Below are 24,227 nucleotides of genomic sequence, written 5' to 3'. Positions count from 1 at the left end.
ATGCATCTATTCACCCAGCTAAAATAGATAAATAGGGCGAAAAAAACATACATATGAATATGTAAACACAAACCCAAATGATTTTTAACAGATAGATATGGATTTATAACATATAAAAATAGATATAAATAATATGTTTAAGTAGCAATAAATGGGGGTTAGAATAGATATTAAGATCTAGAAAAATAGACTAGATCTTAAGCTATAGAAAAATAAGTGCTGCCAAATAGAAGTGGTTTAATTATATATATATATATATAAAATGTATAAACAAATAGAATAGAATAGAATGGAATAAAATAGGATAGGATAGGATAGGATAGGATAGGATAGGATAGGATAGGATAGGATAGGATAGGACAGGACAGGACAGACCAGGTTGGAAGAAATGGTTTTTAACAGGAATAAATGGGTTTGTAATATATATAAAAATATGTATAAATAAATTATTTTATATATATATAATGGTTTAATAATATATATATAAAAATAAGTGCTGTCTAATATATATAAAAATGAGTTTATGATATATAAAAATATATAAATAAATGTGGGGGTTAATATAAATGGTTTGAAAATATGTCAAATGTATCCAAAGAAATGACTTTTAATGTGTCTGAATGGTTTGATAACAGATTAAAATAGATATAAATGAATGCTTTATGAATCTATATAGAAATGGGTTTTGTGATCTAGATAAAAATCCATCAATAAATGCTGCTTAATATATATAAATGGGGTTATAATAGATATAAAATAAATAAAGAAATGTTTTTTTGATCTATGTAAAAATGGGGTTATAATATAATATATAAATATATATATAAATATATATATAATATATAGATAAATTTATATACTGTTTAATATACATAAATGGGTTTATTATATATATAAACATATATGAATGCTTTTTAATCTATATTAAAATGGGTTTACAATGTATATAAAATATATTAATAAATGCTTTTTAATCTATGAAATTATGTTCTAATATATCCAATTATATAGTTGCTTATAGTATATATATATTTAATATATATATAAATAAATGCTGCTTTACAAATATATATCTGTATTTAATATAGATCTCAAATACCTGAAAATATGAAATTATATGGACCTGTCGTGGCTTATGTTACTAGAGCTGGTGGAGTATGATTGAAAAACATTTCTTGTCTAATGGCAGAAGCAGTTCAGCAAGGAAAAAGAGTTGCTCCCAGTGGTTTCATCTGAGTCCTCTGAGGTTGCCATTGAACTCAATTGTATTAAAAAATAATAATGTGTATATATATATATATATATAAAATCAAATTATGGCAATTAAGGTTAGTAGTGGTACCAAAAATTAAAGTGATTCTATTTAATCAAGAATAATACACCCCCTCCCCCCCCAAAATAATGAAATGATACCCAAAGTGGTGATGCTTTCGGTGTTCTAACGCCAAGCTAAGCAGAGCAGGCTGATTACCTTCGACTTCAAAACCCAGAGAACCATTCTGGCAGCGCTGGGAGGGCGAGAGGCTTTTTTAAAAAGGAATTAGAGAGAGAGAGAGAGAGAGAGAGAGAGAGAGAGAGAGAGAGAGAGAAAGAGAGAGAGAGAGAGGGAGAGAGAGAAAGGGAAGGGAAGCTGTGGCTTTGCTGTACCCTCCCACCGCATTCACTTGCAAATCATCGCTGTGCGCTTGGCAAATCCTGCGCTTCCCCACTCTCCAAGCCTTCCCAGGGTAAGTGTTGCTCTCTCCCCGAGTGTGTGTGTGCGTGGTGTGTGTGTGTCCGTGCATGTTGCGTGTGCGTGGCGGTGATGATGATGGTTTGTGCCTTTGATAAGGTTTTTCACTCCCCTCTTTTTTTTTCGGTTTTTTTTTTCCCTTTTTTTTCCCCCCTATTTTTTTTCCCTTTTTTCCCCCCATTTCTCCCCCCCTTTTTCTTTTATCCTCCCTCCTTTTTTTTCTATCCCCCCTCCTTTTTTTTTTTTCAATCAGGAGCTCTGAATGAAAGCCAGTCAGAGTGAGAGCTCCCCCCCCCCCCCCCGCCTCCCTTTAGCTTTACTTCCCAGCTGTCCAGAGTGAAGTGATGCTGGGAGGGGAGGAAAAAAAAAAAGAAGCCTGAGTTAGATCCAAGTAAGGATCAGTCTTAGGAAATAACAGCAGGAAAAAAAAAAAAAAAACAACCAACAACCAACCCAACAACCTAAAACACAGGAAAAAGAAGAAGAAAACCAGCACCACCAGCACCAAAAAAAAAAAAAAGGACTCTACCAGCTCGTGTCACAGTTTGCTCTGGGTGGACTCTAATTCCCATTCTCAGAAGCAGGATAAAAAGGTAGGAGCCTTTCTCTGGTTTTTATTCCCTCTTAAGCTCTTTGTAGTTGTCGCCGTTGTGATGACAGCGCGGACAGAGCGGTGCTTAGGGCATGGAATCGTTCACCTGGAGACAACTTTATGTGTCTATAGATTTATATATATTTCTCTAAAGATGCTTCGAGAGGGATGAGACGAGGGATGGAAAGGCAACAACAAAACACCCCCAAACTGCCGCCGTGTTTTCTCTCCTCAGAGTAAACCAACAGCATCTTTGCTGCCAGCGTTTCGCGATGCCATGATTTTCGCCCCCCCCCCCCCCCCCCCCCCCCGGGAGCAGGCTGCCCTTTTTAGCAGCTCTCCCTGTCTTCTAATCAGCTTTTTCTTTGAAGAGAACAACACTCATTAAAGTGGGATAACCAAACCAACACGCGACACATTGTTTCACAGCGCGACTGCTATGAAGGTTGCATGAAACGCGGCACATATGTGCCCCCTCCACACACGCACACACGCACACGCACACACACTTTCTGTGCACCGCTGCGAGTCTGCTACAGCTTTCGCTGCCTGTTTGCGCTGCCCTGAATTGAACGGCAGAGTAATTATCGATGCTCGGACTAAATGTTTCCCGGAGAAGGCAAAGAAATATCCCTGTGGGAAAGGGGGGTAGCAAGGGTGGGTACAGGCAGGGTCGCTGATAGCTGAGCAGGGCTATTTACACGTAGATGGGGGGTGGGAATATTGCCAGGTCTGACATTTCAGGGGAAAGGGGGAGGAGGGGAAAAAGGTGGAGGGAAGAAAAATTTCGCCTGCACCTGTGCGAGCATTTATTGCCGCTGCTGCTGCAATAAAATCCATATTTGATGTGGTGCTAAATGAATGCAGCACGATGCAAAGCCGAAACCCGCGTCCCCAACAGCCCAACTATTGATGGGGGCATCGTCACCTGCGCTGGGAAATCTGCGGGTGGTTAACGCTCGGCACGGGGCTACAGCTGTAAAAAAAAACCACCCCGACAACCCCCAAACCAAGCAAAAACCCCCTCAAAACCCAGGAGTCCTTCAGCTGAAGAGAATGCATCCCCACGTGCAATCGGGGGACAAACAGCGAGCAGCCCCTCTTAAGCCTGACCTATCATCTCTGCTGCTTCCACACACAAATGGAGCTGTTGTTGCCTGTAGTCTTCGGCTCTCATTTCGGTAACAGCCTCTGTCCTACCCCAGCCGCCGGGCGCCCCTCGCTTCCTAAAGGTATTTCTGTTTTCTCTTATGGAATTATGCAACTTGTTGTGCATCGATGGATCCTGGTGCACAGCCTGAGAGTGTGAGGGAGCTGATTTGGAGAAAATTGTGTGGCTTTGTTTGGTTTTTCGGTTGTTCCACCCCCCCACCCCCCCCCCCACCCCCCCCCCTTTTCTTTCCCCCTATTTCTTTTAAGCCAGTAGGCTCAAAATCGGTGATATTTCTGGAGGGGGAAAGCAGGGAGTGGGAGGCTGGAAGATAGTTCTGAAGCTCTAAATGCTTTTCCAATATGCCCTCTCCCAGGGAAATTCTGAGTCTGGTGCAAGCATTTACTGAGCTTTTGATGTATTACATTTTTTTCTGCCAGTTACTCAAACTTCTCTATTCATTTATTGCTACTTCTTCTTATTATATTAATGCAAGAGATGTCTGTGCTACTTTAGAGGAGGAGATGAAAGATTGAACTTAGGGGAGTGGGAAAGGCAAGCTATCCATCTCCCTCTGTCTATCTCCCAATCCATCCATCCCTCCATCCCTCCTATCCACCCATCCATCCATCCATCCATCCATCCATCCATGCCTCTCTCTCCCCTATCCATCCCTCTATCTCTCCATCCATCCATTCATCCATCCCTCTCTCTCTCCATCCATCCCTCTCTCTCACTCCATCCATCCCTCTCTCACTCCATCCATCCCTCTCTCTCACTCCATCCATCCTTCCCTCTCTCTCCATCCATCCCTCTCTCTCCATCCATCCCTCTCTCTCACTCCATCCATCCCTCTCTCTCTCTCTCCATCCATGCCTCTCTCTGTCCATCCATCCATCCCTCTCTCTCCATCCATCCCTTTCTGTCTCTCCATTCCTCTATCTCTCTCCAGAGTTGACAACCAGCTGTTTGGAGCCAGTATGAGCTTAAATGAAGGGAGGAATACTTCTTGGATTCTAAATGGGTAGTCTGGTTTGTGCCTGAGGGAGCCTTCTCAGGCTTGGCTTTTCCCCTCTGCTGTGTGAAATATCAGGATGAATTAAGAATCCAGAGGTCGTCTCCCTGGAGTTCAGCTCTGTGTCTGTGCTTCCTTTGTGTGGTGTCAAGATGGGGTTTGTATACTTGAACAGGAACTTTGTCATGTCTGAGGAATGTTGATTCCAAGGCAGATCCTCAAACCTGAAACTGGTGATGATTGTATTAGGTTGGACTTGATGATCTCTGAGGTCTTTTCCAACTGGTTGATTCTGTGATTATTTTTCTCTCCTTGCTTTGAGTAACATCAGGAAATACATCCCAGGTGCTAGTTTTGCCACCAGTTCATATTGCTGCTGCTTTCTAACAGTTCAGGGGAGAGAAGGGAGCAAAGCAGATCACAAAGGGGGCTGCATGTAGGGCACTCAGTGTGTTTTAAAGCCTTCTCGCCGGGTTTGCATTAGGGTAAAGAGCGTGGATACATTCAAACTTTGTACTTGCATCTCCTCAATAGACAAAGGATCTGTGAAGAAACTGATGAAATACTGAGCTGTGCTGCCAGCAGACACTGTGGGTACTGTTCTCTGTGCCTAGCTGTCGTGGAAAAATGCATCAAGCCCATGTTACATGTCAAAGCAAATGAGCTCATCATTAATTAGATGTCGAGAGCCATAAGACACACATCTATAGCTGCATGCTGGTGTACATATTTCAGCTGAGCCAGAGCATTTATGTTTCATTTGGAAATGATATCCTCCCTCTGATTCAGGGAAACTAATTTCTTGAGCTCATCATTGTGATTTCCCAAGGAAACAAGGGGATGAGACAGCTCCCTGTCTCCTCTGGCTAATCCTGTGCAGGTTTCTCTGCCTGCTGAGCACATTCGCAGCCAGGCTGTGGGGCAAAGGAGAACAATTTTAGCCTTCCTTCCACCACCAGGTTGCAGCAACGGTGCAGGGGGGTTCAGCTTGAGACTGGAATGTTCTTGAATGGCAACAATGGGGTGAAGTTTGGCTTCCATTTTAAAACCATTTGTTATGGTTTGTGGAGATTACAGAGTCTCCTTCTGTGGAGAATTTCCACTCCCATCTGGATGTGTTCCTGTGTGACCTGTGCTGGACTCTGTGCTCCTGCTCTGGCATGGGGGTTGGAGTGGAAGATCTCCAGAGGTCTCTTCCAACCCCTGATATCCTGTCCCTATGATCCTGCCACTTGAAACCAAGCTCACAAGCAGCAAGCTGTCTCAGCTGGATATCACACTACACCCTTGTTCATACATGAGGAAGGAAAAACATATCTGCTGTGCAGTCAATTCTTTGATATGACGTGACAGGCAGACATGGCAGGAAAATACTGGTTGTTGGGGAAGAACACAAGTGTTTAAGGAACATCTGGGGAGTGCTTCAATGAAGCACAGAAATGTCCTGGGTTTCTGCTGCCTTTCCTGTGGACTTCTTCAATTCGTCATGGCAGGAGGAAAGTCGATGTTCAGAAAGAAACCTTCCATGCTTATGAGCAGCTTGAGCATGCTCAAGTAAAGCATGATAATCGAATCATGGCATCATAGAATGCTCTGGGATGAAAGGAACCTCCGAAGGTCATCTAGTCCAACCCCCCCTGCAGTAAGCAGGGGTATCCTCTACTCAACCAGGCTGCCCTGTTGAGCCTTACTTTGAATATCTCCAGGGATGGGGAACCAACCATCTCCCCAAGCAGCTTGTTCAAGTATTCCACTACCCTCATAGTGAAGAACCTGCTCCTAACATCCAATCTAAACCTGCTCTTCTCTCGTTTGAAGCCATTGCCCCTTGTACTATCTCTACAGTCTCTCTCCATCCTTCTTGTAGCCCCCTTCAAGTCCTGGCAGGCTGCTATTAAGTCTCCCTGGAGGCTCCTCTTCTCCAGCTCCCCAGCTCCCTCAGCCTGTCCTCATAGCAGAAGGGCTTCAACCCCCTGATCTTTTTCATGGCCATCCTCTACCTGCTCCATGAGCTCCACATCTTTCCTCTAGTGAGGGTTCCAGACCTGGATGCAGTATTCCAAGTGATAAGTCACCACCCCTGGAAGTGTTCAAGAGGGGTTGGACGTGGCACTTGGTGCCATGGTCTAGTCATGAGGTCTGTGGTGACAGGTTGGACTCGATGATCCTCGAGGTCTCTTCCAACCTTAGTGATACTGTGAGACTGTGACTTACCAGAGCAAAGTGTCAGGATTGTCTCTCTGGATCTGCTGGCAACACATCTTTTGATGCAGCCCAGGATGTGATTTGCTTTCTGGGCTGCAAGCACACACTGTCTGCGTAAGTCCTGCTTCTTGTTCATCAGCACCTCCAGTCCTTTTCCACAGGGCTGCTTTCTATCACCCTATCCCCCAGTCTGTACTGATAGAGAGGATTGTTCTGGTCCAGGTGCAGAGCCCTGCACTTGCTCATGTTGAACCTCAGGAGGTTCACCTGGGACCACCTCTCCAGCTTGTCCAGGTCCCTCAGTAGTAGTGGGTTTTACTTGCTGCACAAGGCAACATACTTCTCCTTCCCTTTACAACACGCTAACACTAAGAAGACCATAGCCCTAGGATTTCCAAAGCATGATCAAGGGTGGCTTAAGGGCAGAAGGGGAGTTTTAGATTAGATGTTAGGAAGTCCTAAACCATAAGGGTGGTGAGAGCCTGGCACAGGTTGCCCAGGGAGGTGGCGGAAGCCTCCTGCCTGGAGGTGTTTGCAGCCAGGCTGGATGTGGCTGTGAGCAACCTGCTGTGGTGTGAGGTGTCCCTGCCCATGGCAGGGGGTTGGGAGTGGCTGAGCCTTGAGGTCCCTTCCAACCCTGACAATTCTATGACTCTATGCCAGACCATAGCTTTCAGTTGCTTTGAATAGTTAGAACTATTAATGCAAGCTGAAGGTAGAGTTCACTGCATCCCTGGTTGATTGTTCAAGAGACAGACTTCACATCCTCTGCCCTCAAATCAACTGCTGTGAACACTTGCTTTTTGGACAAAAAAACTCCAAACCAAATCCCTCTTCTTCCTTCACTGCAGGAAGAACTTGAAAGGAGCAAACAATGAACAAAAAATGGTATTCTGAATTCTGCCTTCAACTAAACCTTCCACAAATCTCTCTTCAGGCCAGGAGGAACTCCTGTGTTGAATGTTGCTTGCTCTGCCCTCTCTGCTTTTGCATCTCTCTACCTCTAAGTCCTTGGGGTGCCTGTTTCTGTGGGTTAGGAGCTCTACAAGAGAGCAGCAACAAGAAGAGAATCCAGAACACTGGAACAGGTTGCCTGGGGAGGTGGTTGTGGCCCCATCCCTGGAGATAGTCAAGGTGAAGCTCAACAGGGCTCTGGGCAACCAGAGGTCATCTGGTCCAACCCCCTCTGCAGTGAGAAGGATGGAGAGACACAGTTTACAAGGGCCTGTGGGGAGTGGACAAGGGGCAGTGAAATCAAGCTAGAGCAGAGCAGATTGAGATTGGATGTGAGGAACAAGTTCTGCACCATGAAAGTAGTGGGACACTGGAGGTGGCCGGGGCCTCATCCCTGGAGCTATTCAAGGTGAGGCTGGACAGGGCTCTGGGCAACCTGATCTAGGTGAGGATGTCCCTGCTGAGTGCAGAGGGGTTGGACTGGATGAGCTTTGGAGATCCCTTCCCACCCAGACCATTCTGTGATTCTCTGATTCTATATGTCTATGATTCAGTCTCATCTCAGGGGACCTGAGTGTGCTGTAGTCATCAGGCAGTATTATTCCATCCATCAAGAATCAGCTAGACCTGAGCACTGTGGTTTTGTTTTCTTTTTCTTCTTTAATTCTGTTTTCACCTGGTGGGAAGCCAAAGCACCACCCAACCAAAGAGCTATAGACTTTGCATGTTCTGTTCAGTGCCTTATCAGCCTCATTCTCACCATGTGGAGACTCTGCCAAAACAGAATATCTGCCATTGGAAGCTTTCTGCCCCTTTCTGTGTGTCTGCAGTCATCCTGATTATTCAGCATCAGAGCCTTGAGAGTGTGCAGGAGAGGCAAACCAGGGGAATCCTTTGTCTTGCACAGGGATTACATGGCAGCAGCTGCACAGTGCACAAATGGATCTCTTTAATTTAGTGGAGCTTTCTGTTCCTTCATATTTTCTCTCTGTTCCCACTCTTGCTTCTTGCCTCTTTTAACTTCTATCTATTAAAATAAAAGAATTTATCACTTTCTTGGTCAAGAAGTGTGTCCAGGAGGAGGGATAAAGGCCTGGTAGTATCTCAGAGGTACTGCCCAACTTATACTCTGGGGAACGCCTCAACATGCGCTCTCAGAGGGCAGAGTCAAGGCTTCTAGTTGGAAGTGTGTAGTGCTGTGTCTGATTCAACAGGCTTCACCAAGGCCATACAAAGACTTAGGAATCATAGAATACATTGGGTTGGAAGGGACACTCAAAGGTTATCTTATCCAACCCTGCTGAAGTGAGCAGGGACATCTCCAACTAGGTCACAATGCTCAGGGCCCCATCAAGGCTGATCTTGAATCATGGAATCACAGAACTGTCAGGGTTGGAAGGGACTTCAGAAGGAACCTCAGGGATCATCCAGCTCCAACCTCTCTGCCATGGCCAGGGACACCTCACACTACAGCAGGTTGCTCACAGCCACATCCAGCCTGGACTTCAACACCTCCAGGGATGAGGCTTCCACCACCTCCCTGGGCAACCTGTGCCAGGCTCTCACCACCCTCATGGGCAACAACTTCTTCCTCACATTCAATCTCAATCTCCCCACTTCTAGTTTTGCTCCATTGCCCCTGCTCCTATCAATAGCCAACACCCTCAAAAGTCCCTCCCCAGCTTCCTTGTAGCCCCCTTCAGATATTGGAAGGCTCCAATAAGGTCTCCTCAGCACCTTCTCTTCTCCAGAATGTCTCCAGGGACGGAGCCAAGCAGCATGCGCAGGTGGCCTTTGTGCTATTGTCTCCATGTGCCCACAACTCTTCACACAATGGTTGGAGGCTGGGGAGGTATTTGCCCCCCCCCCCAAAAGAAGTGAATTTCAAATCACATTTCAAACAGTGGCAAACCAGATTAAGATTGAGGGAGCTGTTAATGTGATCCCAAAGGAAAACATTAATTGAAACTGGAGGTTTCCAGGGTGCTGTTGCTCAGAAGTCAGAACTGTCTGCTTCTTTCTTCCCAGCAGGAGAGATTGGCCATTGGAATGTGCTGCCCAGGGAGGTGGTGGAGTCCCCATCCCTGGAGGTGGTCAAAACGAGATTGGATGTGGCACTTGGAGCCATGGTTTAGTTGTCAGGAGGTGTTAGGGAATAGGTTGGACTTGATGATCTCTGAGGTCTTTTCCAAGCTGCTTGATGCTGTGATTCTGACTCTCCAAACCATTTTCCTCCTGAGGAGCTGTGCCTCATGTGCTTGGTGATTTTTTTCCCACTGTTGGTATTCCATCACCTGTCACCCCCCAGACTGCATTTGTTGTGTTATCCCAGTGCAGTGCTTTGCATGGCAGCATCAAGAACTTGATGGCATCTCATCACTCAGCCCTTCCAGCTCACAACCCTTAAAGAAAACAAAGGCAGACCTCAGCAGCACTGCAATGCTCAAATATCCAGAGGGTGTAAGACTTTGTTACAGTTTGAAGGGGGAACTTTAGCCCAGATCCTGGCTAAAAAAACTGAGAGTAAAACACATTGGATAGAACAGAAAAATACTGCTATAGATCTCTAATAATGCTATATGTGCTATGAACATAAATCCCTGGCTTGCTAATGGGAATACAGAGCAGAGGCATACACTGTTTGACTCTCTTTTCTTCTCCTGTCACTCCTGCTTGCAACCATCCAGCCTCTCTCTCCTGTGGCCTTGCCAAGGGTATCTCTGTTTTGACTAATGTGGGAGGGAATGGGAAGGAGGGAGGGAGTGGGGGAAGAGGTGAGCAGGTCCCCTGGATCCATCCAGGGGATTTTGAGGAGTTTCTGTGTTGTCAATAAGTTGTCAATATATAAGTATATATTGTCTGTGTCACAGCAACATTCAGGCTGGAGCAGAGCTTCAGCATCACCAAGGCCAACCCAGAACACTACTCTGCAAGGCTCAACCCTGAACCACAGCCCCAAGCACCACAGCCAAACCACCTGCAAACACAGCCAGGCTTGGGCACTCCACCACCTCCCTGGGCAGCACATTCCAAGCCCTGACCACTCTGCAGGGGGAAAAACTCTTCCTGATCTCCAGGCTGAACCTCCCCAGGGGCACCTTGAGGCCATTGCCTCTTGTTCTGTCACTACTGACCTGGGAGCAGAGACCAGCAGCAGCCTCTACACAACCTCCTTACAGGGAGCTGAAGGCAGCCAGGAGGTCTCCCCTCAGTCTCCTCTCTTTCCCACTAACCATCCCCAGCTCCTTCAGTCTCCCTCCATCAGATTTCTTCTCCAGGCCCTTCCCAGCCTCCTTGCCCTCCTCTGCCCTGGCTCCAGCACCTCCACAGCTCTCTTGCCTTGAGGTGCCCCAAACTGGACACAGCACTCGAGGTGTGGGCTGCCCAGAGCTGAGCACCAGGGGCCAATCCCCTCCCTGCTGCTGCTGGAGCATAGTGTCTTTTGTACAGGTCCACTGCATTTTGTATTTCCAGGTTGCAGTTTGCTTGTCAGTAGAGCTTCATTTGCTCCCTCAGCCTGTCCTCATAGCAGAGGTTGCCCCAGCCCTTGGATCATCTTTGTGACCTCCTCTGGACTCTTTCCAGCAACTCTGTGTCCTCCTTCTGCTGGGGACAGCAGAGGTGGAGGCAGTTCTTGAGGTGAGGTCTGGCAATTTTAGTTTTGGGGGTTAGTTCTCCAAATGAGCTGGGGGTGGGGGAGGGTAACTTCAACCCACCTCATACACACTGGTATCTCCCAGTGCCAGTTACAACACTGAGCAAGCCTGCAAGGAGGCTGCTAATTCTTTTTTCCCCTCCCAGGTTAGCATAAAGCCAAAACCTGCCTGCCTGAACTGTTACTGTGTCCCACCACACTTCAGCAGTTCACAGAATATTGACACTTAATGAAAAATATCTTCTTGGGTTTGTTTTTCTGTGGTGGTTTTGGTTCTGTTTTGTTTTGTTTGGGGTTGGGTTTTTTTGCTACCTTGATGGTAAGCAGAAATGAAGGGGAAATAATGCCTGGGGCTAGGAAACTTAGATGATCTGCATTCTGGTGTTGGTTCCTCTGTGTACTACAAATGTAAAGCTGGGAGGGTTGAGGGGTTTCTTTTGTCTGTTTCCACTGGAAGCAAGAGAGGTTTGTATCTACATGGTCTGGAATATGTTTCATATAGAAGAGAATGGAATGGAATGGAATGGAGTGGAGTGGAGTGGAATGGAATGGAATGGAATGGAATGGAATAGAATAGAATAGAATAGAATAGAATAGAATAGAATAGAATAGAATAGAATAGAATAGAATAGAATAGAATAGAATAGAATAGAATAGAATAGAATAGAATAATAGAATAAACCAGGTTGGAAGAGACCTTCAAGATCATCGCATCCAACCTATCATCCAACACCACCTAAACAACTAACCCATGTAACCAAGCACCCTGTCAAGTCTCCTCCTGAACACCTCCAGTGACAGCGACTCCACCACCTCCCCGGGCAGTCCATTCCAATGGGCAATCACTCTCTCCGTGTAAAACTTCCTCCTCACCTCCAGCCTGAACTTCCCCTGGCGCAGCCTGAGACTGTGTCCTCTTGTTCTGGTGCTGGCTGCCTGGGAGAAGAGATCAACCTCTGCCTGTTTACAAGCCCCCTTCAGGTAGTTGTAGAGAGCAAGAAGGTCACCCCTGAGTCTCCTCCTCTCCAGGCTAAGCAGCCCCAGCTCCCTCAGCCTCTCCTCACAGGGCTGTGTTCCAAACCCCTCACCAACTTCCTTGCCCTTCTCTGGACTCGTTCCAGCAAGTCAACCTCCTTCCTAAACTGAGTAGAATGGAATAGAGTGGAATGGAATGGAATGGAATGGAATGGAATGGAATGGAATGGAATGGAATGGAATAGAATAGAATAGAATAGAATAGAATAGAATAGAATAGAATAGAATAGAATAGAATAGAATTAACCAAGTTGGAAGAGACTTTTGAGGTCATCAAGTCCAACCTAGAACCCACCACCATTTAATCAACTTAGCCATGGCACCAAGTGCCTCATCCAGGCTCTTCCTAAACACCTCCAGGGATGGTGGCCCCACCACCTCCCTGGGCAGCACATCCCAATGGTCAATTACTCATCTTATAGATCAGATGAAACACATGGACAAAATCTTTATGAGAGGGAGATAAAGGGATAAAAACCCAGGGTGTAGCAATATCTGAGGGGCACCTACAGCTGAAGGCTGGGAAAGGGCTGTGTAGAAGGGCTTGGAGTGAGAGGGTGAGGGGAAGTGGTATGAAACTGGAGCAGGAGAGATTTAGGTTAGAAATTTAGGGTGTGAGGTAGGCATAGAAGCAGGGGGAATGGAGCAAAACTAGAAAGGGGTAGAATGAGATTGGATGTTAGGAGGACGTTCCTCCCCATGAGGGTGGTGAGAGCCTGGTTGCCCAGGGAGGTGGTGGAAGCCTCCTGCCTGGAGGTGTTTGCAGCCAGGCTGGATGTGGCTGTGAGCAACCTGCTGTAGTGTGAGGTGTCCCTGCCCATGGCAGTGGGGTTGGAACTGGCTGAGCCTTGAGGTCCCTTCCAACCCTGACAATTCTGTGACTCTATGATGATCTTGAAGGTCTTTTCCAACCTGCTTGATTCTGTATTCAGGTTTCATTCTTTGTGAGAGAAATATGTGAGCTTAAATATACCAGCCATGGTGTGAATCTAAATGTTTCCCTTCGGGTCCCATCTGTTCTATGGTATATAAGAAGATTCCCTGAGGGCCTATAGATCCATTTTATCTCTGTGTCTCCAGGAAATCAGCTAAAAAGGAGTTAAGTGTCCTTGATTTCTTCCCATCAGGATGATTCTAAGTAACATTTTCACTACAGAAGTGTGCATCTGCTAATTAGATGGGTAAGATTTTGCCTCTTAAATCATGTGGGCTCTTTGGTTTGCTTAAGGTTGAGGCTACACTCAGAAGGTGACCTGGATTTTGGTAGCAGAGTGCCAGAAATAACTGCAAAGCACAACCAAAGAAACACAAAGGACTACAAAACCCAGAAATGAAAGGGGGGGGGGAAAAAAGGGCAGGATGTGTTTAAAACAAAGCAAAAAGAATACATCACAAGCCATGAGGAACTGAAGCAGGGGAATGGCACTATTTTAGCACTCCTTTTCTTCCCACCTAGAAGCATCCATTTAAATAATGAATTAGACAAAGAAATGGAACCAAATCCTGCTGCAGATGATATTTTTTGTTGTTGTTTTCAGTGCAGATGTCTTCTGATTATTTGCTTTGTCTCATTTTGGTGAGTAGGAAGATCTTTTCCATGCCAAGTAAGCCATGTTTCACTGCAGGGTGAGCTATGGAGAGCTACTAGCCTGGCCTCCTGCCTTTCTGCTAAGAAGCCAAACCTAGATAACCATGTTAACTGACCCTAGGTAGTCAGATCTGTTAGCCCATCTATCACTGAATTCAATTAAACACACAATTATAAACACACACACAAAGGTTAGGCCACACCTTGAGTCCTGTGTCCAGTTCTGGGCTCCTCAGGTTAGGAAAGATGTTGAGATGCTGGAAGGTGTCCAGAGAAGGGCAACAAAGCTGGGGAGGTGTCTGGAGCACAGCCCTGTGAGGAGAGGCTGAAGGGAGGTTGTAGCCAGTTGGGGCTTGGTCTCTTCTCCCAGGCACCCAGCACCAGACTAAGAGGACACAGTCTCAAGCTGCACCAGGGGAGGTTTAGGCTGGAGGTGAGGAAGTTCTTCATAGAAAGAGAGATTGGCCATTGGGATGTGCTGCCCAGGGAGGTGGTGGAGTCACCATCCCTGGAGGTGTTTAGGAAGAGCCTGAATGAGGCACTTGGTGCCATGGTTGAGTTGATTAGATGGTGCTGGTTGATATGTTGGACTTGATGATCTCAAAGGTATTTTCCCACCTGGTGAATTCTATTCTATTCTATTCTATTCTATTCTATTCTATTCTATTCTATTCTATTCTATTCTATTCTACTCTACTCTACTCTACTCTAAAATCAGAATCTATACTTCATCAGTGTCTACAATAAAGAAGACTTTTAGCAGAGACCCAGAGCATTCACTAATTTATTCAGCAGCCTTCAATTAAACCAGAAAGCAAACCTAGTTAACCATGCTAAGTGACCCTGGGCAGTCAGATCTCCTAACCCATCCAGCACTGAGTTACAATTAAATGCACAGTTTTAAACACACACACATACACAATATCAGAATCTATAACCCGTCAGTGCCTCTAATAAAGAAGACTTTTAGCAGCGACCCAGAGCATTCATTAATTTAATCAGCAGCCTTCAATTAAAGCAGTTCATAGATTAAATAGTCATAATGTAGATCTCAAGGCCCAAAATGTGTTACTTGGGCAGACCAAATCATTTTGCAGCTGCATGAAAGCATCTGGTAATTTCTGAGTGAAGCAAGATGTTTCCTGGTGACATGAAATGTCATGGAGGTGTTCAAGGCCAGGTTGAATGAGGCCTTTAGAAGATTGGACTAGTGGAAGGTGTTCCTACCCATGGCAGGGGGGTTGGAACTAGATGAGCTTGAAGGTCCCTTCTTACCCAAACCATTCAATGATTCTGTGAAAGATAAGCTGTTAAGATCTGCTTAAGCACAGAATCAAAGGATTGTCAGGGTTGGAAGGGGCCTCAAGGAACAGCCAGTTCCAACCCCTCTGCCATGGGCAGGGACACCTCACACTGAATCAAGTTGCCCCAAGACACATCCAGCCTGGCCTTCAATACCTCCAGCCATGAGGCTTCCAGCACCTCCCTGGGCAACCTGTGTCAGTCTCTCAACACCCTCATGGGCAACAACTTTTTCCTCACAGCCAAGCTCAATCTACCCCTTTCTAGTCTTATTTTATTCCCCCTTGTAATGGGTTGGGGCAGACCCCCTCCCCACCACGCGCAGAAATGATGACTCAGACAAACGGATTGCAAAAGTGATGGAAAGTTTAAATAGAACAGTGAATGTGTGCAGAGAGCTAGAAACACAGTGACAAGAGGAAACCCCAAAACAGACCCAGAGAGATCCCATCTCCACCTGAGGGTGCACCCAAACCCCCAGGGCTCCTCCTTCCCCCCGCCACTGCTAGGCTAGTCTCAGCTGGCCAGATCTGAGACTGCCCATCCCCCCGTGGCCTTGGGGAAACACCCTTGTAGCAGAAGGCACCCAGCCCAAACTACGACACCCCTGCTCCTATCCCTCCCTGACACCCTCAAAAGTCCCTCCCCAGCATTCTTGGAGCCCCCTGCAGATTCTGGAAGGCCACAAGAAGGTCTCCTCAGAGCCTTCTCCTCTCCACACTGCACAACCCCAACTCTCTCAGTCTGTCCTCACAGCAGAGCAGCTCCAGCCCTCTGCTCCTCCTCATGGCCCTTCTCTGGACACCTTCCAGCACCTCCAGATCCTTCCTGGCACAGAGGCTCCAGAACTGGCCCCAGCACTCCAGCTGTAGTCTCAGCAGAGGGGCAGAATCCCCTCCCTGGCCCTGCTGGCCACACTTCTCTTGCTGCAGCCCAGCCTCTGCTTGGCTTGTCTAAATTTACTCTCCTCTAACGACTCTCCTAATTGTGGCTTGGTTTCCGCTAGCATTTTATTTGGGGTCAGAATAATAGAAGCTGAAAATGTGAGCTAAAAAACAGTGTGCTGCAGTAAACATCTCATTAAAGTTTGGATGAGCATACCTCTTCAAGTGAATTCAGGACTCTCCAAACATGAGCCCCTGGTCCTGTCCCTGCAGGCCTCAGCAAACAGACTCTCTCCACCCTTCTTGCAGCCTCCTTTGGGTACTGGCAGGCTGCTGTTAGCTCTCCCTGGAGCCTTCTCTTTTCTAGATACGTAGTTTGTTAGTTTTGTTTAGAGTGTTTAGTATTTGTTTCTGTTTAGTTTCATTTAGAGTGTTTAGTTTTGTTTACAGCAGCCTTCACAAGGAGAGGAAATAGCTGGAAATATCATTGTGGAAAACAAAAGAAGCAAACAACCTAAATATATATACATATATATAAAGACCAGAAAATGTTACTTTACTCATGGAATAACATCAAATAGCAATTCCTAAGCTTCAAGCATCAATGAAAGCAGTTCACACCATCAGAATACTTTGGCAAGCTGCAAAAAGAACCACTTCCATTTCTTTTGCTTATGTCTGAAAGTGTCCTATATGGTTTAGGATATGGCTTAGGAGTGAGTCTTGCAGAGTAGGGTTCTGGGTTGTACTTGGTGATCCTGAATGTCTTTTCCAACCTGAAAGTGTCCAATATGTTTGAGGGGTGAACCTTGTAGAGTAGGGTTCTGGGTTGGATTTGGTGATCCTGAGGGTCTTTTCCAACCTGAACTTTTCTGTGATCTCCAGGGATGGGACCTCAACCACCTCCCTGGGCAACCTGTTCCAGTGTTCCACCACCCTCATGGTAAAATGGTGGGGAAAAAAAAGAAAGAAAGAAAGAAAGGAGATCAAGTATTTTATAGAGGCTTAAATTAATTTCTATTTAAGTAAACAAAGTTCATCTCAGTGATTCTAATGTGTTATTAAGCACTGAACTCTCCAGGGTAATCCATTAGTGCTTGAAAATATATGTCTTAAAGTGCTTTAAAATGCATGAGCTAAAGTGCTTCAAAACACATGAGCTGAAGTGATGTATGGGGGGGTGGGGGGGGAAAGGAGTTGGAAGGTAGCTTAAAAGGATTCTGTACCATCATAAAGGCTGGCTGGCATAAAGATAATTGTTTCATAGCCCTGATACTGTTGAGGGACTTTTTTTTTTTTCTATTATTTTTAGCTTTAAAGGAAAGAACGAGGAATATGAGCCAGCAGTGTGCCCAGGGGGCCAAGAAGGTCAATGGCATCCTGGCCTGCATCAGGAAGAGTGTGGCCAGCAGGAGCAGAGAGGTCATTATGCCTGGTGCTCAGCACTACTTAGGCCACATCTTGAGTCCTGTGTCCAGTTCTGGGCTCCTCAGGTTAGGAAAGATGTTGAGCTGCTGGAAGGTGTCCAGAGAAGGGCAACAGAGCTGGAGGGGGTCTGGAGCACAGCCCTGTGAGGAGAGGCTGAGGGAGCTGGGGCTGCTTAGGCTGGAGGAGAGGAGGCTCAGGGGAGACCTTCTTGCTCTCTCCAACTCCCTGAAGGGAGGTTGTAGGCAGGTGGCGGTTGGTCTCTTCTCCCAGGCAAGCAGCACCAGAACAAGAGGACACAGTCTCAAGCTGTGCCAGGGGAGGTTTAGGCTGGAGGTGAGGAAGAAATTCTTCCCAGCAGGAGAGATTGGCCATTGGGATGTGCTGCCCAGGGAGGTGGTGGAGTCCCCATCCCTGGAGGTGTTTAGGAAGAGCCTGGATGAGGCACTTGGTGTCATGGTTGAGTTGATTAGATGGTGTTGGGTGATAGTTTGGACTCGATGATCTTTTCCAACCTTGTCTGGTCTATTCTATTCTATTCTATTCTATTCTATTCTATTCTATTCTATTCTATTCTAATGAGTGGAAATGTGCTGGTGTGCTGCTCTGCTTTATGTTCTGGGGTGCTTGGTTTCTTTCTGGCTGAAGGCTGTGTGCACTTCTCTAGCAGTTGTCTTATTGTATATGAGGTTTTATCTAATAGGTAAATTAAATGTACTGCACAAATTAATTGCCTCTCAAATAGTTATCCTCTGAGATTTGTATTTTATCCTCCACAAAGCTTTGGGGTTTTGGTTTGGTTTGAGGAAGTTAGTGCACTCTGACCTGATTCTCTCCTATAATGCTCTTCATTGTCAAGGATGAGGTTTTGCTGTGGGAATAGAAAAGCAGCCTGGGCTGCATCAAAAGCAGCATTGCCAGCAGAGGCAGAGAGGGGTTTCTGGCACTTTGCACTGCTCTGGGGAGACCTCACCTGGAGTATGATGTGCAGCTCTGGAGCCCTCAACATAGGAAGGACATGGACCTGATGGAGCAGGCCACGAAGATGATCAGCGGGGTTGGAGCAGCTCTGCTATGAGGACAGGCTGAGGGAGCTGGGGGTGTTCAGCCTGGGGAGGAGGAGGAGGCTCCGGGGAGACCTAATAGCAGCCTGCCAGGACCTGAAGTGATCTCCAAGAAGCATGCAGAGAGACTGTTTGAAAAGGCCTGCAGGGACAGGACCAGGAGCAATGGCTTCAAAGTAGAGCAGAGCAGATTTAGAATGGATGTGAGGAACAAGTTCTGCACCAGCAGGGTGGAGGAAGTCTGGCACAGGTTGCCCAGGGAGGTGGTGGCAGCCCTATCCCTGGAAGGTTTTAAGGCCAGGCTGGATGTGGCTCTGGGCAACCTGATCTAGTGGAGGGTGTCTCTGCCGATGGGAACTCGACGATCCTCGAGGTCCCTTCCAACCCTGACAATTCCGTGTGACATTTTTGTGCAATTCCCTGAAACGTTTGCCCTTTTTTTTCCAGAGAAGAGCTTTAGGAATGCAGCTATTTTCCATCCTTTGGTGCCATCTTGTGGCTAGAGGAGAAAGAGAGGAAAGCAGCAAGCCGCATCCTCTCTAGCCCCCAGTTTCTATGCCTACCAGCAAGCTTATTTTGCCTTAGTTGGAGCTAGGCAGGTCCGAATGTTTACAGTGACTGTGAAACAGCCATCCACAAAGTTCCCTTAGGTTGCTTCTTTCTTTCTTTCCCCCCCCCCCCCCCCCCCCCCCATCACCCTCCCACTCCTCCACCTCTTGTTTCTTTCTTTCTTTCTGTTTCCACTTGCTTCTTTTTTTCTGTTTCTATTTACTTCTCTTTTTGTTTCCATTTGTCTCTTTTTTTGTGTGTTCATTTGCTTCTCTTTTTGTTTCCATTTGCTTCTTTCTTGTTGTTTCCACTTGCTTCTCTTTCTGTTTCCATTTGCTTCTCTTTCTGTTTCCACTTGTTTCTTTCTTTCTGTTTCCACTTGGTTCTTTCTTTCTGTTTCCATTTGCTTCTCTTTCTGTTTCCATTTCCTTCTTTCTTTTTGTTTCCACTTGCTTCTTTCTTTCTGTTTCCATTTCCTGATTACTTTTTGTTTCCACTTGCTTCTTTCTTTTTGTTTCTGTTTCCTTATTACTTTTGGTTTCCATTTGGTTCTTTAGTTTCCATTTGCTTCTTTCTTTTTGTGTCCACTCACTTCTTTCTGTTTCCCTTTGTTTCTCTTTCTGTTTCCATTTGATTCTCTTTCTGCTTCCACTTGGTTCTTTCTTTCTGTTTCCATTTGATTCCCTTTCTGTTTCCATTTGATTCTCTTTCTGTTTCCATTTGCTTCTCTTTCTGTTTCCATTTCCTTCTTTCTTTTTGTTTCCATTTCCTTCTTTCTTTTTGTTTCCATTTGCTTCTCTTTCTGTTTCCACTTGCTTCTTTCTTTTTGCTTCCATTTGCTTCTTTCTTTTTGTTTCTATTTGCTTCTCTTTCTGTTTCCACTTGCTTCTGTCTTTTTGTTTCCATTTGCTTCTCTTTGTTTCCACTTGCTTCTTTCTTTTTGTTTCCATTTGCTTCTCTCTTTATTTCCACTTGCTTCTTTCTTTCTTTTTGTTTCCACTTGCTTCTCTTTCTGTTTCCATTTGCTTATTTCTTTTTGTGTCCATTTGCTTCTTTCTTTTTGTGTCCATTTGCTTCTTTCTTTCTGGTTCCACTTGCTTCGCTTTCTGCTTCCATTTGCTTCTCTCTCTGTTTCCACTTGCTCCTTTCTCTCTATCTGTTTCCACTTGTTCCTTTCTCTCTCCCTGCTGCCACTTGCTCCTTTCATTTCCTCTTCTCTCCTCCTTTTTGTTTCTTTCCTCATGTTTTGCTCTTTTCCTTCCCCAGTGCATTACTGTAAATATTGATTTGTCAAATCTCAGCCAATTGACTACCATTACCACATAGAAATAGATTTTCAGGCTGTAATGCAGTAGATCTCTGCAGAGTCTTTAAATACCCAGCTGGTTCAAAGGCAATTGTCAATAGATTTAGTTATTGTAGCAGTGCATTAGATCTCTGTAGAATACTTTAATACTTAGCTAGCTCAAGGCAATATTCACTTCAGCATCCAGTGATGTTGCAGAGAAAGCCAAGGTCTGTGCTAGCATCCTTGCTTTTCATTTTACTTTCTGGTTCTGGCTTGGGAAAATTCTTACCAGCCTACATCTGGGGGGGAAAGCAATAACAGCAGAGGATTGCTGTTTATTTTCCTGATATGTTCACTGGGATTCTGCAACAGGCTTGGATTTGGTTCTGTGCTAAATGAATACTGGTTTCACATCTGGTTTGTCTTCCTTTTTGGTTTGGCTTTGGCTTTTGGGCTTTGGGTTTGGCTTTGGGGCTTTGGTTGGCTTTTGGGTTTCAGTTTTGGCTTTTGGGGTTTTGTTTGGCTTTTGGGTTTCAGTTTTGGATTTTGGGTTTTGGTTTGGCTTTTGGGTTTGTTTTGGCTTTGGCTTGGTTTTTGGGTTTCAGTTTTGTCTTTTGGGTTTTGGTTTGGCTTTGGCTTTTGCATTTGGTTTTGGCTTTTGGGCTTCGGTTTGGCTTTTGGGTTTCGGTTTGGCTTTGCATTTTGCATTTGGTTTTGGCTTTGGGGCTTTGGTTTGGCTTTTGGGTTTCAGTTTTGGCTTTTGGCTTGGTTTTTGGGTTTCAGTTTTGGCTTTTGGTTTGGCATTTGGGTTGGGTTTTAGATTTGGGGTTTCATTTGGTTTTGGTGGTTTGGTTTTTGGCTTGGGCTTGGTTTTCAGTTTTGGTTTGCTTGTTGAGTTTTGGGTTTGGGTGTTTTGGTTTGCCTTTGGGTGTTTTGGTTTTGCTTTGGTTTGGGGTGTTTTGGTGTTGGTTTGGATTTGGGTGTTTTGGTTTGGGTTTTGGTTTGGCTTTTGGTTTGGGCTTTGGTTTTGGTTTGGGTTTTGGTGTGTGGTGGTTTTTCTTTTTTTCCGAGTGGTGGATTTTTGGTTTTGTTTTGTTTTTCAGACAGCAATGAGTGTGCCAGCAGTGTGCCCAGGTGACCAAGAAAACCAAAGGCCTCCTGGCTGGGATCAGCAATGCTGTGTCCAGCAGCAGCAGGCAGGGGATTGTCCCCTGGCACTCAGCTCTGGGCAGCCCACACCTCGAGGCTGGTGTCCAGTGCTGGGCAGCTCAAGGCAAGAGAGCTGTGGAGGTGCTGGAGGCAGGGCAGAGGAGGGCAAGGAAGCTGGGAAGGGCCTGAAGGAGATATCTGATGGAGAGAGGCTGAAGGAGCTGGGCATGGTTATTGGGAAAGAGAGGAGGCTGAGGGGAGACCTCCTGGCTGCCTCCAGCTCCCTGCAAGGAGCTTGTGGAGAGGCTGCTGCTGGTCTCTGCTCACAGGTCATTAGTGATAGAACAAGAGGGAGTGGCCTCAAGGCATGACTGAGTAGGTTTAGACTGGGCATTAGGAGAAATTTTCCCCCTGCAGAGTGGTCAGGGCTTGGAATGTGCTGCCCAGGGAGGTGGTGGAGTGCCCAAGGCTGGCTGTGTTGGAAGGTGGTTTGGCTGTGGTGCTTGGGGCTGTGGTTTAGGGCTGAGCCTTGCAGAGCAGGGTTGGACTTGGTGATGCTGAAGCTCTGCTCCAGCCTGAATGTTTCTGTGATTCTGTGTGAATGAGAGGTGCTTGTGTGTCTGCAGAGCAAAAAGCAGAGAGGTAACAGTGATAGGGGAATGGATATTGGTGAGGAAGAGACAGGTAGTTTCTTGGGTTGATTAATATTCATACCTAAAGCTCTTCAGGAAATTAATTGAAGGATTATTTGAACAGAAGACTTTTGCAATCTGGGCAGAAAGTGTTTGTAGATGTTACATTTCTCAATGCACATGAGAACATACTGCACCAGCCTTCAAGCAATGGAGGAAGAGGCCACATGATATTCAGTGATAGGAGAAAGGATGGTTTGGGCAAAGATTTGGGCAGAGATAAGGTTGACATGAGATTAGGAGAATTTGCAGTGGGTTTTGCATGGATAAAAGGGATGCACAAGAAATTTAAGGGATTAGAAAAATAATAATGAATGTAAATAGTTGAGGAAGTGTCTTGGAAAGATGAAGTAATCCAAGGCATCAATGACTCCAATGAAGATAGAGAGAGAAGAGGAAATTTGGTCAATTAAAGGGATTCATCTCACTTGTGGAGCTTCTGGAAGTGAAAAGAAAGCAGAAGTTGTTCCTGAATGCATGATCATAGTCAGGAGTATCACAGGACCACAGCACATTAGAGGTTGGAAGGGACCTCCAAAGATCAGCCAGTCCAAGCCCCCTGCCAGAGCAGCATCACCCAGGGCAGGCTGCACAGGAAGGCATTCAGGTGGGGTTGGAAAGGCTCCAGAGCAGGAGACTCCACAACCTCTCTGGGCAGCCTGCTCCAGGGCTCTGTCATCCTCACTCTAAAGAACTTTCTCCTCATGGTTAGCTGAAACCTTTTGTGTTCAAGTTTGTCTCCATTGTTCCTTGGCTTATTGCTGTGCAACACCCAAAAAAGCTTGACCCCCTCCATTTGCCCCCCACTCCTCTCAGCTATTGATAGACATTGATCAGATCCCTCTCAGCCTTCTCCTCCCCAGACTCAACAGCCGCAGGGCTCTCAGTCTCTCTTCACAGGGGAGATGCTCAAGTCCCCAACTCATCCTCCTGGCTCTGCCTTGGACTCTCTCCAGCAGGTCTGTCTCTCTGCAACTGGGGAGCCCCAAACTGGACACAGGTTTGCAGCTGTGGTCTCAGCAGGACAGAGTAGAAGGGGAGAATAACTTCCCCAGCCCTGCTGACCACACTTTTCTTGCTGCCCCTCAGGATCCCCTTGTCTCTCTTGGCCCCCAGGGCACATTGCTGTACCATGCAGAACTTGCTGCCCACCAGAACTCCAAAGTCTTTCTCCATGGAGCTGCTTTCCTGCAAGGCAGCTCATAACTTGTCCTGGTGCCTGACTATAGTAGACCTTGTAATTCCCTCTGCAGAGACCTTACAGCAGCATTTCAATAGCTGAAATGGGACCTACAGGAAAGCTGGGTAAGGACTGTTAAGAAAGGCTTCTAGTGATAGGATGAGAGGCAATGGTTTGAAGCTGGAACAAGGCAGGTTTAGGTTGGACATCAGGAGAAAGTTCAGCAGAATGGGGCTGGTGAGATGGTGGAACAGGTTGCCTAGGGATGTGGTTGAGGCCCCATCCCTAGAGACTTTGAAGGTCAGCCTTGATGTGGCCTTGAGCAGCCTGATCTAGTTGGAGGTGTCCCTGATGACTGCAGGGGGGTTGGACAAAATGACCTTTGAGGGTCCCTTCTCACCTGCTTGTCTGGAAATCAGGATTCCTGTTTGTACCCTTTCAGAAGATGTTTTTGAAAGCAGTGGAATTGCTTGAATTTCTTCCTCTCAGTTGCCAGATTCCTTCTGTGCCCTCACTGCAAATTTACACCTGGTGAATGGTAGATATTTTTTCCTCCCTTCTTCCAGTCCCAATGTGCTTCATTTGGTTAGAATGTTAGGCAGGCAAGTAGAATACATTATGCATGCTGGAAGCTGTTAGATCCTGTATATAAAGGGGGAGAGAGTGAAAAGTGTCTGTCACAGAGCTGGAGGTGATCAAAAGGAAGAAGTGATTTTTAAAGCTGTTCCTGGGGTTGGTCCCTCAGCTAAGATTGATTGCTGATCTCTG

At 46.1% G+C, this 24,227-nt stretch overlaps 1 protein-coding gene across 1 annotated transcript in view; it reads left to right on the top strand.

Annotated features, from left to right (window-relative positions):
• Nucleotides 1-1,628: 1,628 nt before the first annotated feature.
• CDH10 (cadherin 10) overlaps nt 1,629-24,227 on the top strand; it is a 106,712-nt gene continuing 84,113 nt past the window's right edge. Inside the window, 2 exon segments of the mRNA XM_068160979.1 lie at nt 1,629-1,727; nt 2,205-2,325. The gene's annotated coding sequence lies outside the window, so the exon portion shown is untranslated.

The sequence above is a fragment of the Melanerpes formicivorus genome, unplaced genomic scaffold, assembly GCF_026170545.1.
Source record: "Melanerpes formicivorus ecotype bairdi unplaced genomic scaffold, bMelFor1.0.p_v2 SCAF_55, whole genome shotgun sequence".
Lineage (NCBI taxonomy): Eukaryota > Metazoa > Chordata > Aves > Piciformes > Picidae > Melanerpes > Melanerpes formicivorus.
Note: the sequence above shows the minus strand (reverse complement) of the source record. Positions and strands in the feature narration are given on the sequence as shown.